The sequence below is a fragment of the Astyanax mexicanus genome, chromosome 19, assembly GCF_023375975.1.
Source record: "Astyanax mexicanus isolate ESR-SI-001 chromosome 19, AstMex3_surface, whole genome shotgun sequence".
Taxonomy (NCBI): Eukaryota; Metazoa; Chordata; class Actinopteri; order Characiformes; family Acestrorhamphidae; genus Astyanax; species Astyanax mexicanus.
The window spans coordinates 6260466-6277414 of record NC_064426.1 but is presented as its reverse complement, the minus strand read 5'-3'; the positions used below and the strand labels follow the sequence as shown (position 1 = coordinate 6277414).

At 38.0% G+C, this 16949-nt stretch overlaps 1 protein-coding gene across 2 annotated transcripts in view; it reads right to left on the bottom strand.

Annotated features, from left to right (window-relative positions):
* The window catches only part of septin12 (septin 12), a 161228-nt gene that overhangs the window by 85381 nt on the left and 58898 nt on the right, over window positions 1-16949 (bottom strand). Inside the window, exon 1 of one of the 2 annotated variants that reach the window (XM_049467910.1) lies at window positions 7457-7595. The exons of the other annotated variant lie outside the window; for it this stretch is intronic. The gene's annotated coding sequence lies outside the window, so the exon portion shown is untranslated. Of the gene's footprint in view, window positions 1-7456; window positions 7596-16949 lie in introns of those variants that run through there. 2 annotated transcript variants of the gene reach the window in all.

The window sequence follows — 16949 nt, the reverse complement described above, 5'->3', positions numbered from 1 at the left end:
TGGTATTTAAAAGAACACTGGAGGACTTCCAGATTAGTCGCTCCCAATTGTCTTAACAGGAAAGGTTTAGATGTTACAAAACCTGGGCTGGCAACCAGGTGACCAAAGCGATGTACAGGTTTATCCAGACTGAATACTGTTGAACGTTAACAATGTTTTCAGGCATCAAGTATCAGTGGTACAACATGATCTCATAACAGCATCACTCCAAGAACCCTTTGTAGCACCTTCCTTTTTTAAGAGTGCAGTATTGAGAGTGGTCCTCCACCCAGAAATACCAGAAATAACTTCTTACCAAGTGAGGGCAAGATATGAAAGCTTCTACGAAAGTTCTACTAGAACCAATCGAAAGCTTCCATTGGTCTTTAATAAACTTCAAACTACAATTGTCCTACCAGGGAAGGTTCAGATGTTACAAAACCTGGGCTGGCGACCAGGTGACCAGACTCCTGTTCTGCAAGGTGCGTCCAATAAGTTTGACACAAAAAAGGGTGCATTAGAATAGAAATACGTACATAAAACAAATACGACTAACTTCATTAAGAGGAGGTTTATAATCTGAAGCCAGTATCTCTCAAATTGACATCAAATCCCCAAGTTGAATCACTGCCCACACTTCAGTGACATTTACCCAATCTGATTCCACTGTGGATCTACAGCTGCTTCCTATGCTGCAGCTCTCACAGGACAAACAGACTCTCAAAGCCAACAGCCAGTCCATTCCTTATCTATCTGTGTACAAAAGCCCCACAATGCAAATGACACCATTGCCAATCTGCTGCTTGGATTTAGAAAAAACAATGTTACTACAAAGGGATGTACAGGTTTATGGAGACTGAATAGTGTTGTATGTTAACAATGCTTTTAGGCATCAAATATCACTAGTACAACATGATCTCATAACAGCATCCATACAAGTCTATAGTTTTAGTCCAAAACTACATATTTGGTCTTTCACAGACAAGTCTGTCTGTCATGCACTCGAAGAAGAATTGATTAAACAGTGCTAAGAGAAAATGTTGGAGATAGCTTTGTTGTTCATGCCCTTTCGGAGCTTATAAAAAATGAATTAGCAAACCAAAATGAATAAAGAACCAGTAATGGATTCCTCATTGCAATTTGGTTATAGTTAGGCTTAGAATATGGGTTACAATTAAGTTTATTTAAGTTTATGTATAGATTAGGGTGTATTTTAAGATTTAATTTAGGTGTAGATTAAGGAGCAGGTTATGGATAAATTAAGATTAGTAGAATAAACTGAAGATTAAGGTGTACATTAAGGATAAATTAAGATTAGGTTTAGGTGTAGATTGAGGTGTACATTAAGGATAAATTAAGGATAAATTAAGATTAGGTTTAGGTGTAGATTGAGGTGTACATTAAGGATGAATAAAATTAGGATAAGATGCAGGGTATGGTTAAATTAAAATTAGTAGGGTAAGGTGTCATGTATAGAAACATTTTAAACTTTTAGTTTCTAATCAATATCAGAAAGCCTGTGACCGTTTCAAATGACTTTTTTTATTAGTTTATCTTTTTTTTCCTTTTATTATTTATATATTTTTAATTTTTTTGTTTATTTATTATTACTTTGATTTTTTATTTCATTTTAATGTTTTGTATTTTCATTCTTGTTCTTAGTTCTATTACTCATTTAATCACTTATCATTTTTAATATTTTACTACTTTTACTATTATCTATTTACTTATTTTATACATGTTTTTATTTTTTTGTCAAATTTGTTTTCTTTCTGTTTTTCACATATATATTTATTAAATGTTGATTTAAAATGTGTACTTTTATTTATTTATTTATTTATTATTATTTCTAAATTATCATTAAAGGTGTTCAATCCCTTTGATGTTATAAAGGCTCGGCAACATTGTAAATGGGGGTCACCCTCAATGTTTCTTCCCGAGTGAAAATAAAGGTTGATTGATTGATTGATTGAATAAGGTGTAGATTAAGATTATTTTTAGATTCAGGGTGTAGGTTAGGGTGTACATTGTGGATAAATTAATATTAGTTTTAGATGTAAAATAAAGTGTATGTTAAGGTATGTTAAGGTTAGATTAAGATTAGTTTTAGGTGTAGAATAAAGTGTCTGTTAAGGTTAGGTTAAGATTAGATTTAGACTAAGAATAGGGTGTAGTTTGATGTAAATTTTAGGTTACTTTTTTTTTCATTTTACCTTTGTAGATTTTGTAGATAGCCTGGTTGAAATAAAGTTTGTTTTAATGAGTCGATTCTCAGTTGCGATTCGACTCTTAACAGAGCGATCTGTAGTCATTTCTTTGTTGGTAGAGGTTGCATTTCTTCTAAATGTAGCAATGAGTCAATTTGCAAGACGATGTCAACAATTGTACTTTGATCTATTTTGGATTTGTCGTACTACGTGATGCTAGCAGCTTCAAAAGTAGCTTCAGTTCAGTAATGGACTGAGCTAGAACCATTTAAGACCATCTCATCTCAAAGGGTGAATGGAAACTTTAAAAAAGAGGCCTCCTCAATCCATCCACTTATAGACAGGCCTACGTAGGCCTACATGTTGGAACGTCTATGGCCACAGTGAAGTGTTGCTTTATTTGACAATGATCTGAATACTGGTTAAAACAGGGAGGCGGTGACGGCGAGGGGAGAAAATGAGAGAGCGAGGGATTGGATGTATGTGCTTTCTTCGCCACGAGGGACACAGAACTGCCACTAAACGTCTCCATTACTGCTCCTCTTTAATTAAAAGCACATGTGAACACAGTCGCCGCCGCTTCCTTCACCGGGCTGCTGGGGGAACCCTCCCTACGGAGGCGCAAAACAGCACACAGGGTTACCCAGGGGATCATCCACCGCACATGACGGGAAGTAAACACAGCGGCCCCTTCGTCTGGATCCGAAGGGTTAATTCCATTAAAGCATCTTAACTTCCTCCTAATCCTCCCACGCCCTTAAGGAGACGCAGCAGTCGGAAGGAAAGCTCTGGGGGGGGCTGACCTGGTCCTCCAGAGTCTTTACACCCTCTGCTGCATGTGGGGGAGATAAAGGGGTACCACTTTAAAATAAGACTACCTTTATAAAGGGTTTATAAATGGTTTACAATTAGTTTATTAATGGTTACTAATTAGGTTGTAAATGCCTTAAAAATCATTAATAATCAATTATAACACATATACGTAGAAAGGGCAACAATGACCTGTTGTTTGCTTAATAGTGAACCCACAGCCACCTATATTGTTGCCCTTTCTAATTATGTGTTATAACCGATTATTAATGATTTTAAGGCATTTACAACCTAATTAGTAAACATTAATAAACTCTTTGTAAACCATTTATAAACCCTTTATAAAGCTTTTCCTAGTTTAAAAAGTTAGGAAACCTCATAAATATTTTTATTATTTTTTTACATTTTTAAACACGTGGATATTTGATATGTATTTGTGTTTATAACTAAATTAAAAGGGTATATGTATATGTATATATAATATACAATAACTATAACTAAGCCTAGTACTGTACTACACAGCATTTTAAACAGAGATTCTACAGTATATTGAACGGAAATATATTCTAAGTCTCGGCTTAAGCTCTGTCTGGTAAATCAACCCACAATGTCTAAAATTAGAATTAGTTTTAACACACCAGCTGCAGATGATCAGAACATGGATAGCGAGGTTTTTGGAGGAGCCTGTCCCAGATAGCATGCTCATGTAAGGCCGGTATGGGTAGTTTAACTGAGAAAAAGAAAGTAAAAAAGTTTTATTGCCATGTTACGTAAGTACAGGTGCGCAGATAAGTGAAAAATTTGGGTGAATGACCCTAATTAGCAAGCAGAAAGAACACAAATACAGAATATACAACAAAAATAGTTATACAATAGAGTTTATTTCACACCCTGAAAGTATTAAGGTCTTATTTTAGTAATCTACATGCGATTTAGCTTGTAGCTTGTGTCTGAAGAGAGCTGGCGAGATAAAAGAGAGCACAAAACGAATTCTTGCTAAAAACACCAGATTTACTCACTCTGAAAAGAGAAAAACTGAAACAGAATGCACGTTTTAAAAGTACTTTTAAAAGTATGCTCAGTGCAATTACACATTACGATCAAAAGCATTGCTTGCACACTATAAGGTATGATATATAATTAAGCAATAGAACACGAGAGGGAGTGTGTTATCGCGAATAACATCACGGCTGTGGTTCGGTCGTAGAACACACAACCTCGAGTGTTCTATCGCTTTTGTACAACAGTTTTATGCTTTAATATGAACAGTGCCTTCCGCCAAAAAGTAGTTCCACAACAACTGTAACAGAACTGAAACTTAACTACAAAACGGTGCATGGTTCATACAGACTAACACCACGAAAGTTAGCTTGAAATCAAACTTGGGAATAAGTGAAGATGGTAACATTAGGAGCGTGAAATAACGCTGATACTCTCCTCTCCTGCTCCGTGGAGTCGTCTTCAGGTGAAGGCTGCACATTTTTGAGCATTTCTGCTTGTTTTGCTGGGTGGTGTTGGTTTTAGCTAGCTGGCTGGACTGTGGTTAGGTTAGCGTAGCTTGCTTTAGCTCAGCCTTAGCTTAGCGTAGCTTAGCCTAGCCTCGCTGGTTAGTGTTCTGGCTGTCAGGCAGCTGTAACCAAGTGATTTTCTTTCCCTTTTTTCCACAAAAGACGAGCTAGCGCTGCGGGCTGTGGGCGAGCGTGCCGCGGCTGAGCGCTAGCCTGTGCTAAGCTAACGCTGCTGCGGGTGTCCTGTGTGTATATACGCCGTTACTCGGCAACGCGTCGGCGGAGTGATACAAGTTTAGTGTGAGAAGGCCGTGATGTTATCACGAATATCAGCACGGCTAGAACACTTCTCAACCAATCAGATTGTGAGGTCGGAACTAACTGTTGTATAATTATGATTACAAACTGTATGTCAGATTGAATGAAAAACAAGTATCTCCAAAACAGCAACTTTACAGGACAGATAAAAAAAAATTCTAAACTTTTAATAGAGGTCAATTTAAAGAGTTAATTTTAGGTCATTTTTAAGCATTTCTATTGGTCCACTAATCAAGAAACTTTGCACAGTGTAAGGAACAGCAGATCTGGTTTTTAGCAATCCAACAATGACATAATTGTACCTAAAGATAGGGACTATTTTACTTAAAAAAAAAATAAAAATAATAATAATTTTCTGAGCGTATCCCTCCACCATGACTGAATGAATTAAACTGAATTAATATGAATTTAAAAGGTTAAAAGGCCAATACACACTATATAACCCATATATGTATCACCTGACACACCTAAAACGCACACATTCACAAGTAAACACATGCATTTCATGTGTGAAACCATGTGATCACTTTTTTTATTTTCATGTGATTATCTACATGTGAAATGTATGTGGTTTTTCTGTAAAAGGGTAGTGAAACGACGTCTCAGATACACAGCAACTTTTTTTGTCAGCATGCATTTCATACACAATACAGTACAACCACATGCCAAAAGTCACGAGATAGTAGTAGTAGGTAAACTGATCACGATGAAGTGTTGTCTTAGGGGACGGCTTGGGAAAGTTCACACCTGTATAAGTTGTGAGGTGTTGTCTTGTGAACACTGACCACATGCTCATGGCAAGGCCAGATAAACTAATGAGATATAAAGCGAGGCAAGGCAAAGCCCAAAAGTGAATGGGTTGCCAGATTGACGGGACATTCAAATTCTGCAAACTTTTAGATACAATTTTACACACAAACCAAATGGCATACAGTATATCAGTCAGGTCTGGTGTATGGGTGTGTGTGTGTGTGTATAAGTGTGAGAGAGTGAGAGAAAGAGAGAGAGAGAGAGAGAGAGAGAGAGAGAGAGTGAGACACTGTCTGGTCAGGGTAATTCCATGTGGAGGGATCATCAGAGGTGAAGATGGTGAGGTGAGCGTCAGGCCAAACACAAGCCTGACACATCCGACACCGACCAATCAGAGCCAGCCGAGAGAGAGTGACGCTTCCTCTACAGAACTGAACACAGCAACTCACAGCTAAAATCACAAGTTTCCACATATGCACATAGACACACCCACTGTAGCTGAAACACACACACACACACAAAGACACTTACTCTTTAACCTATTAAGCCCCAAGGGCCTGTGTAAGTGTGTGTGTGTGTGTGTGTGTGTGTGTGCACCTAAAACTAAAGACCTGTCACAGACATTAATGAATGAATAATAAGCAACAATGCCTATACAAGCAGTAAGGTGACCTCAAAATTATATATATATATATATATACGTGTATATATATATATATATATATATATATATATATATATATATATATATATATATATATATATATATATATATATATGGTACTATATGTATTACATACAGCTCTGGCAAAAATAAGGGACCACTTAAAAAAAGGTTGGGTTTCTTACTGAATTTTTGCACCAGGAGTAAAGGCATAAAGTTATCCAAAAGCAGTGTGTAAGACTGGTGGAGGAGGAGACTGTAACTAAGAAGTCACTGTATTTCAGTAATTCAGTTCAAAATGTGAAACTCATATATTATATAGACGTTTCACACACAGAGTGATCTATTTTATTGGTTTATTTATTTTATTGTTGATGATTATGGCTTACAGCCAATGAAAACCCAAAATACTGCTAAAAAATGAAATCCTTATTTACATAAAATTTGTCAGTAGCAGAGGGAAGCATGGATGAAGTGCTGTAGGATTTTGCGGGAAAACAAAACTGCACTGACTTTAGACTTGATAATAAAACCCAGTGGATCAACACCAGCAGATGACAGACATGTCTCTCCAAACCATCACTGATCATCAGTAAATTTCATTTGCATTTTATTTGTAAATCAAGGGAGCAGAGTCTGGAGGAAGAGTGGAGAGACACACAGTCCAAACTGCTTGAGGTCTAGTGTGAAGTTTCCACCAATCAGTGATGGTTTGGAGAGACATGTCTGTCATCTGCTGGTGTTGATCCACTGTGTTTTATTATGAAGTCTAAAGTTAAGTCCATATACATAAAAAAAAAAAAAATCAACACAATTTCCACACGTATGCACACAGACACACCCCCTTTACCTCTAACACACACCTCCACACACACTCACACTGACGCTTTTATCTACTAAGCCCTAAGGGCCTACACATGTGTGCTTCCAACTTCTAAACTGTCACAACCACTAATAAAAAAGCTACATAATTAAATAAACTCAGTGTTTAAAGGGTTTAAACTGGAACTATCAGTACATAAAGCACAATGCACTAGGGTGACCTCAGTCAGGGTCAGAACAGGGTCAGAATTCAGTAAGAACCAGCCTCAGCAGCAGCCTCGAATTAAAGTTAGCCTCAAATAACTCAGGCTAATCCATGATCACACATTGAACACACTGCTGCCTCCACTGGTGCTCCAACAGACACTTAAAAACACAGACAAACCACAGAGACTTACCCAAATCGAGCAGCCAGGAGAAGAAACTCTCTCTGCCTGTCTTCTGCTCCTGATAGGTACAATGTCCACCAGGAAAAAAAGTGCTTACATGCACACACACCCACTGAACACACCCGCTGCACACACACACACACACTTGTGCACACTTACGCTACACACACACACACACACAGAGTTTATGCTTTCTATTTTGCTTTCTAAGGGGGTGGCCCTTTCTCTTATTCTTCCTTTTTAGAGTAAGTGCCTGCATATGTGTGTGTGTGCGTGTGTGTGTGTGTGTGTGTGTGTGTGTGTGTGTGTGTGTGTGTGTGTGTGTGTGTGTGTGAGTTGAGTAATGCCGTATGTCAGGAAAGGAAGTGGGGCAGAGCAAGAGGACACACACACACATACACAATGCAAACCTCCTCCATGCACACACCCTCATGCACTACATATACAGTAATAGCACTATATATACTATATATATATATACAGTAGTTTATCTTTAAAAATGTGTGTATATACAGGGTTTGGACAATGAAACTGAAACACCTGGTTCTTGTGATTTGGGCTGTTTTTTGGATACAATCCGGGTTAGCACCCGAACATCCCTTTCAGACAGCTTCCTCTTACAGCGTCCACAGTTAATCCTGTTGGATGTGGTTGGTCCTTCTACTTGGTGGTATGCTGACATTACCCTGGATAACGTGGCTCTTGAAACATCACAAAGACTTGCTGTCTGTCTTGGTCACAGATGCGCCAGCAAGACGTGCACCAACAATTTGTCCTCTTTTGAACTCTGGTATGTCTGTTACCCATAATGTTGTGTGCATTGCACACATTATTTTAAGAAATACTGTGCTCTTACCCTGCTAATTGAACCTTTACACTCTTACAGCTCTTACTGGTGCAATAATGTATGATTAATGAAGATTGGCCACCAGGCTGCTCCAATTTAGCCATGAAACCTAAAATCCCACACTAAAATGACAGGTGTTTTAGTTTCATTGTAACTCAAACTCCTGTATATATATTATATTAGGTATATTAGATTTTATATTAGGTATAATTCATATATACGTTTATGTAATATATAATACATATGTGACAATAATGACCTATATACTGTATGTTATATATGGTGTGTGTAATAAGCTTCCATAATATGTTATATGTACCAAATGTGTTACATACATACTGTTACATACATAGTGTTCTTATTTGCTATCAAACTGAACTGCTTGAATTTTTGCACCAGGAGTAAAGGCATAAAGTTATCCAAAAGCAGTGTGTAAGACTAGTGGAGGAGAACATGATGCCAAGATTCATGAAAACTGTGTTATTCCACCAAATATGGGGTTATTTCCAATTTATTATTTATTAAAATTGGTATAATGCTATTGGATGTTGGTGCTATCAACACTTAACCCCTCTCGCAGAGATGTCTGGCATGTTGCTTTAAAAAAATAATTACACACGACTTATGTATGTGCAGTTAAAACTCATATTTATTTTTTGAAAGCCAGTCACAGTCATACACACACACACACTCTTAACTCCACACAGCCCCAGTCTTTGTGTTCACTCCCTCACTGCCAGCTGGGCTTTGGCATTCTGTACATCCCACAATGCCACTGGACTCTCTCACCCACCTCCACAAGCATAAAAACACAGCTCACTTCAACAAACCAGCAACGACTGCTGTTATGTTTCATTTCTCAGAGTGAGTCTGAGTGCACTGTTCTTCATCCCTCACCTCAGACTATAATACCGAGTGTCATAACACAGTATTACATCCTCCACCAAATATGCAAATGGGTGGCCTACGACCCAGCTCAGAAAAGCTGCATAGACCTAAACAATTAGCTTTTACAGGCAAATAAATACTATTACTGGAACACAAAGTGGGACTAAAGGTCTGTAAACTGATCGCTGCATTACTTGCTGTGCGAGATGCATTACTGTAGAGCAGTGGGTTTGATTCTAATGCTGGTCTGATAGGAAAAATAGAAAAAATGATTTTTTGACTTTGTAAATATAATTACTTAATTGGGGAAAAACTTGTAAAGTGTGTTACTTTGAATCTGTGTGTTTTTTGGTTTATTTTGGAAATTATATGGCAGGGGTGTCCAAACTACGGTCCGCGGGCCATTTGCAGCCTGTTTCTTTTTTTGGAGCGGCCCGCGAGGTATTTTAGAAATAGAATGAAAGTTGGCCCGCTGTTAGATTCAAAGTTTGAACGCTAGGTGTCAGAAATGGGCCAAAGAGTCGGAGAGGGTATGCATTTCTAGTGCAGAAAAACGGGCCAAAGAGTCTAAAAGCGGAGAGAGTGCGCATTTCTAGCGCAGAAAAACGGGCCAAAGAGTCTAAAAGCGGAGAGGGTGTGCATTTCTAGCACAGAAAAACGGGCCAAAGAGTCTAAAAGCGGAGAGATTGTTCAGTTGTAGTGCAGAAAAACGGGCCAAAGAGTCTAAAAGCGGAGAAAGTGTTCAGTTGTAGTGCAGAAAAACGGGCCAAAGAGTCTAAAAGCGGAGAGAGTGCGCATTTCTAGTGCAGAAAAACGGGGCAAAGAGTCTAAAAGCGGAGAGAGTGCGCATTTCTAGCGCAGAAAAACTGGCCAAAGAGTCTAAAAGCGGAGAGAGTGCGCATTTCTAGCACAGAAAAACGGGCCAAAGAGTCTAAAAGCGGAGAGATTGTTCAGTTGTAGTGCAGAAAAACGGGCCAAAGAGTCTAAAAGCGGAGAGAGTGTTCAGTTGTAGTGCAGAAAAACGGGCCAAAGAGTCTAAAAGCGGAGAGAGTGCACATTTCTAGCGCAGACAAACGGGCCAAAGAGTCTAAAAGTTGCCGTAATTAAGGAGTTTAATATTAAGAGACATCATGAAATGAAACATCAATTTGAAAAATCTTAGTTTACACAACACTGTCAAAGATAAAGATAGTAAGTCAAGTAAAATGGTGTGTAAATGAAATAATCAGGAAAAATTTATTATTTAAAGTGGTATATTTCATTTGTTTTATTACAGAGTCTGTGGCCCGTGACTTCAAATATATTTCTCCTTCTGGCCCCCAACAAGAAAAGTTTGGACACCCCTGTTATATGCCATGTATTTACATCTGCAGAAATTATATTACATAATATGATATAAATAAAATATTTGTCAGGTAAACATACACTGGCAGGTATGTTTAGCAGGTAAGATACACTGAGTAAAATATAATTTACTAAACGTGTAGCAAACCAACAATTACAAAAAAAAATGTAGTTAAATACACTGAGAATTACGAGTAAATATTAATTAAATATATGCTTTGTTAAATGTACTTGCTGTTTTTACATGAAAAAGTTTTTTTTACGTATTTTTTTTCCCAGTGTGCACAGTTATTCAATGATTTGGTTAAATTAATCAATTAATTAAATTAGTGTTAAATAGTTTAGTTTAGTCCCCTAGTTTCTGACATTCACCATCATCACAGCAACTTTACAGAAGAGAGATCAAATCTAAAATGTAAAAACGGTTTATTTCAGGTAATTTTGGAGAAATTGTATTGGTCCATTTATCAAGATATTTTGACACAGTGTAAGTGACAATTGTCAAAAAAGAAAAAAAGGTAATTAGCGACGATATACAGTATATTATGATTAAATGCCTGGTCTCAATGGTTCTAGGCTGTAAGAGCAAACATCATTTTCTGAGCTGCTAACAACAAATGGCTTCGAATTATTTAAGTAAATTCAACTTATCCAGGCTCATAGCATGAAGGACCCTCTGCCTCATCTTCACCTCAGCCGATTAGATGCATCAGGAATGTTAGCATCAGTGTAAACACTACAGGAAAAGTCCTCCAGAACCAGGCTTTGAAACTGGGCTGTTCCAGGGAATGGAGAACTCGTCCAGGAAGCCCTGTGAAGCCGTCCAAAAGGAAGCAACCTCTCCCTTATGCAGCCGCAGGCCTGACCCCTGACCCCACGCTCCGTTTGGGTCCAGATTCGGCCCAGAGCAGAACCTAACCCTTAACCCTACAGCACACAGCAACAGTGTGTATTGTGATCACCGCGGTGGGAGGGGCTTAGCTGTAAAGAGTTGAATTTACAAGTCTTTGATACAAATGGCACAATGGATAAGAGATAAAAGAACATAAAGAGAACATCATTGAAATCATTGAAACATGAAACATGAAAGTACCCTTAAATAAAACCATCAAAAACTTTATGATGGAACTGGCACTCATCAGGATCGCCCCAGGAAAGGAAGAGCAAGAGTTCCTTCTGTTACACAGGATAAGTACATCAGAGTTACCAGCTTCGAAAACTGTTCATAAGCAAGTCAACAGCACCTTAGATTAGAGTATTTTGCTTTGTTTAACATTTTAGGTTACTATATAATTCCTTATGTGTTCAATAGAATGTAGGAACAAATAAAAATATAAAAACATTGAATTAGAAGGTGAGTCCAATTTTTTGACTGGTACTGTACTTACTATGAAAGCAATAAGGAAGACACCTTTTCCCTTTATTGTCTATTGTTAAGGGTTATCCATGATTTCATTCATACATCTTCAAGTCATGTGACTTTACTACTTCTACTACTACTGTGGTTTTGTTACTACAACCACTCCTACAAGTCAAGAGCATGCCTGGTGCCCTTGATTGGAAGGAAGTTCCTTATCAAGATGAGAGTTTCCCCAAGCCTCAGCAAGCCTCAGAGAGTGCCAGGAGCTAGGAACATACTTGGAAGCTGGTTATGCATCATCATACCAATGTAGGAGGAGCCACAGGCAGCACAGTTACAGTAAACGATATAATATATTGTATATTGGTATCTAATGGACATTTTGATGGGAGGATGCTTGACGGACAGGATACTTGGTGGTTGCAATGTATGGAAAAGAAGTCACAAGATAGAAGTATGTACAGTAAATTGATTACTGAGAGGATGGCTTGGGAATGCTCCAACCTGTATACGTTGTGAGGTGGTATCTTGTGAGTGAGGTTGTTGAATGCTGGCTAATGTGCTTTTTAGGGGGTGGGAACCACTGTGCTCTCTACATCTCAAAATTACTGATATTATCACCATACTGTGATCCTGCGATACGCAATATATTTGAAGACAATTGTCTATGATGCTTAATGGCATCTATGTTACTAAAAAAAGGATAAAATACTATTTAATAAGTAAATACCAATAATTATGAACTTATTGGTCTCAGTTTCACAAAATTTTGACTGTAGTGCCACCAGGTGGAGTCATGAAGCAGTAACTATAGTAAGTCAAAGTAAACTGTGAGGCAAGTCTTAGGGAGTTTACTGCTCTTATGTTTCACTGGAAAAAATACATTATACAGTGTTGTAAAAATTACCCCAAGAGCTCAGCGAAAACTCATCCAAGAGGTCGCAAACGACCGCAAAACAACTCCTTCCAATAAACTGCAGGCCTCACTTGCCTCAGTTAAGGTCAGTGTTCATGACTTCACCATAAGAGACCATACAGAGACTAGGTAAAACATCACCTGCGTGGCAGAGTGCCAAGACAAAAACATTAAGGCTTTTGGGAAAATACTCTGTGGACTGATAAGACAAAAGTTAAGCTTTTTGGAAGCAACACCCCATTTCAGAAAAAGACCATAATACCTACAGTAAAACATGGTGGTGGTAGCATGATGGTCTGGAGCTATTTTGCTGCTTCAGGACCTGAAAGACTTGCTGTGATGAATGGAACCATGAACTCTGCTGCCTACCAAAAGATCCTCAAGGAGAATATCTGACCATCGGTTTGTGACCTCAAGCTGAAATATACTTGGGTTTTGTGGCAGGACAATGATCCAAAACACACCAGCAAGCCCACCTCTGAATGGCTGAAGAAAGACAAAGTGAATACTTTGGACTGGCCTAGTCAAAGTCCTGACCTGAATCACATTGAGATTATGTGGCTTGATCTTAAAAAAGCAAGGCCCAATCCCATTTCATCCCATGGCCCTACCACTTACTCCTACCCCTTCTTTTCGAGTTTAAGAAGGGGGGAAATGTTCCAGAAATGAATTATTATTGTCCATTTCTTAATTTATCTGTGACGGGGAGCTGAAATTAGCTTTGATTAGCTTTAATTGTATTTTTCCATTCCACCTTAAATGCTGCATCCCCTGCCATTTATGGCACCATTTAGGGTGAAACGGGAAAGTTAGCTAGCTATCTAGTTCCTGAGACAAACTACTAACAATCTTTTTTTACGCTTGTTATGAAGAATTTGGCCATAACACATTGAAACTACACATTAAACTCTGGTAATATAGTGCTAATCATCACTTTAAACAAGGAAAATATTTAGATTTGTGGGTTTATTACCTTATATGCCTTCATTTGAAGTGTGCATCAGAAAAATCTCTGTATAAAGGGCTAACAAGCTCTATTCCTTCCCCTAACCTATCCCACCAGCCTAACAAGAATCGGAACACCGCTACCTCTCGGCATGCAAACACAAAACAGAGGGGTAGGGGTTAGGGTTAGGGACAAGGTGTGAAATGGGATTGGGCCCAATTTATGCTCAGAACCCTTCCAATATGGCAAAAAGTTATTTATAAAAATTCTGGAAAAAAAAGAGTTGGCCAAAAGTCTTTCAGAGGATGGAACACATTTTAGGTTAATTTAAAAAATGTATTGTGTGGAGATTTAATTAACATTCTTTGATTCACAGTGTTAAATGTGTACCAGGAATACATTATAGCAAGCTAATATTACCACCCAGAGTAGACAGTAGTGCAGTGGGTGATAATGATTGTGACCTGCGGCTTCTGGCTAGAATTGTCCAGACAAATCACACCCACCCTCATCAATGCATAAGGCCAGACACACATATCCCACAAGCCTAATTTAGGTTTCTTGGGACATGGCAAAAGTCATGGGACACGATACTAGCTACCCATATCCCATACCCAGATCTCACTACTACAGCTATTGCATCAGACGCGAGCGCTAAATGCTAGCAGAGGCCTCCGGCGGGAATGTGTGGTCTCGGCTCAGCAGCGAGTGTCAACATGTAAACATGGCTGAGCAGGTCGGGACGAGACAGTTAAGAGATCTGCCTGGAACTCCACAACCCGAGAAACAGAAAAAAGACAGAGAAAAAAATCATTCTGAAGATGAGACAGCTACACCCCTGCCTGGAGCCAAAGCGGATGATTAAGGCACAGCGAGCTCTTACCTAATATAACTGTTCCTGGCCTTCCTTACACATGTAACTTCCTGAAGTGTGGGCTTACTGGCAGCACTGACCCAACAGGCAACTCATGCAATAGAGGAATCGTGAGTTTAAATAAAACCACAATTACATATTAATAAAAAAACTTTTCTTACATTCATAGGATTGACAACATGGCAATCTATTTCAGATACATTTCTTAATTTCTGTTGATATGATCCAATTCTGATATCGAGATGAACAATATAAAGGAGTTTAAGTAAAGTTTCTCCAGCACCAAGGCTGGAGCAGTTTTAGCATTAGCTGCTAACAGCAGTGCTAGCTATTTCACAGTTTAGTAGCGAGTATATCGGACTGTAGTGTGTGTGTGTGTTTGCTGTATAAAAGCTACTACTCTTGGTGTACCATATTTTATGCACTATAGGGTGCACTTAAACTTTATTAAAATACTTAATATTATTTAATTTTCTGAAAAAAATTGACAGAGCACCTTATGTATGAATTCTACCAGTCAGATTGTCAGTAAAGGAGCAGTAAAGCCACTCTGCTGAAGTACAGCGTTATAAAGGAGTTTTAGTGAAGTTTCTCCAGCACCAAGGCTGGAGCAATATTAGCATTAGCGGCTAACTGCAGTGCTAGCTCTTTTGCCATTCAGAGGCGAGTATTATTGGATTGTATCCTGCGTGTTTGTCGTGTTAAAATAAGCTACGTAGGATGAACTGCTAGCTAACACTCAGGGTTGCCCAGTCTAGCGGTATCAGGCAGCATTTACTAGCGATAAGCGCTGCTAACTGCGACTAGCGCTGCTTCTAACTGCTGCTAACTGTGCTGTTAAAATTATTGGAAATCTAAGCTTATTGTATATAAACTGTAGCGCTTTACTCATCAAAATAATACTTTTTTAAAGTTAACATCCAAAACTTGCTTGATTTAGAAAGAAAGCAAAAGATGCTACTTTAAAGAATATACAATAAATTCTCTAAAACATATTTTGGTTTGTTTTACACTTTTTTTCATAATTGCATATCTGTTCCTTTATAGTTGTGCTATTTTCAATATTAATCCACAATGTAGAAAATAATACAAATAAAAAAAAACATAAAATGAGAATAAGTGTCCTAATTTTGACTGGAACTGTATGTAGTTGTAGTGGCCACAAAAAAAATATATATTTTTTTCTGCCACTGATTAATCACACCAATTACTCTTAATGATTAATTAATCATTAAAATAATTAGAAAATTCATTGATTACAAATATAATTCACATTGACAGTCCTTTAACTTTAACTTCAGCCTCGAACAAGAGCTCATCCAGGATTTTCCTTTACAAACCAAAAAGTTGGTTTCGGTGGCCAGCGACAATAAACACTTGTCAAAACAATCCTGTCAGTGTCAGTACAGTCAGAAAACACACACACACACACACACACACACACACACACACCAACCCAAATTTCCAGTCCGCGAAAGTCATGAGTCAGACGGCCGTAGGCCCGAGCCATCTGCAGTGCGTTTTGAGATGTGAGCGCTGACAGTGAGCTTAAAGAGAATGGAGGCTGTGTTTTCGGCGAGTGTTTGAACCCCTGGGTGTTCGGCCTTCTCACATATCCTCCTCTTTTGACCCCCATTAGCAACACAAGGGCTCATTTGTACCTCTAATCCATGCTAATGTGCCGGCCGGGCTCGCTATTCGCAAGCAGGCCTAAACCCACACAAAAATAAAGAGTTGACTTCTTTTTTTTTTGACTAATTTAATTATGTCACACAGTGGTTTTAATGCAGTGAAATGAAAGGAGAAGCAGCAGATAGCATAGCATCACCGCCATCGCAAATCATTGTTGGGTGATTCATCAATTAGAGGCTTCCTTTACATTTAGAAAAAGGGGGTTAAATAAAATTAGCAATGATTTTGTCTTAATGAAAGACAAGAGTCAATGTTAAATGCTTTAATGCTTTAATGAGACTTATATATGAGCTTATATAGAATTAAAATATAGAATATTTGTATGATAAAAATAACTTAGCAAAGAAATCCTGCTTGGCTGTTTTTTTAAAGCCATATTTACAAACAGTTACTTACAGTTTTAATCGGTTAAAAACATTCTCAAAGTGAAGCTAAAAACATGTCATTACCATCACAAGGTGTCATTACCATCACAACAAATTTTGCTCATGGTAATGACATGTTATGAAATAATAGTTGTGCCTTTTGGGAACAAAATAGACCGCAGATTATCTTTCCTTAAAATTTCCTTTTACTTTAATATATTATTCAAATAGTTTCAAACGCTGCATAGATATGAATGTAAATAATACATT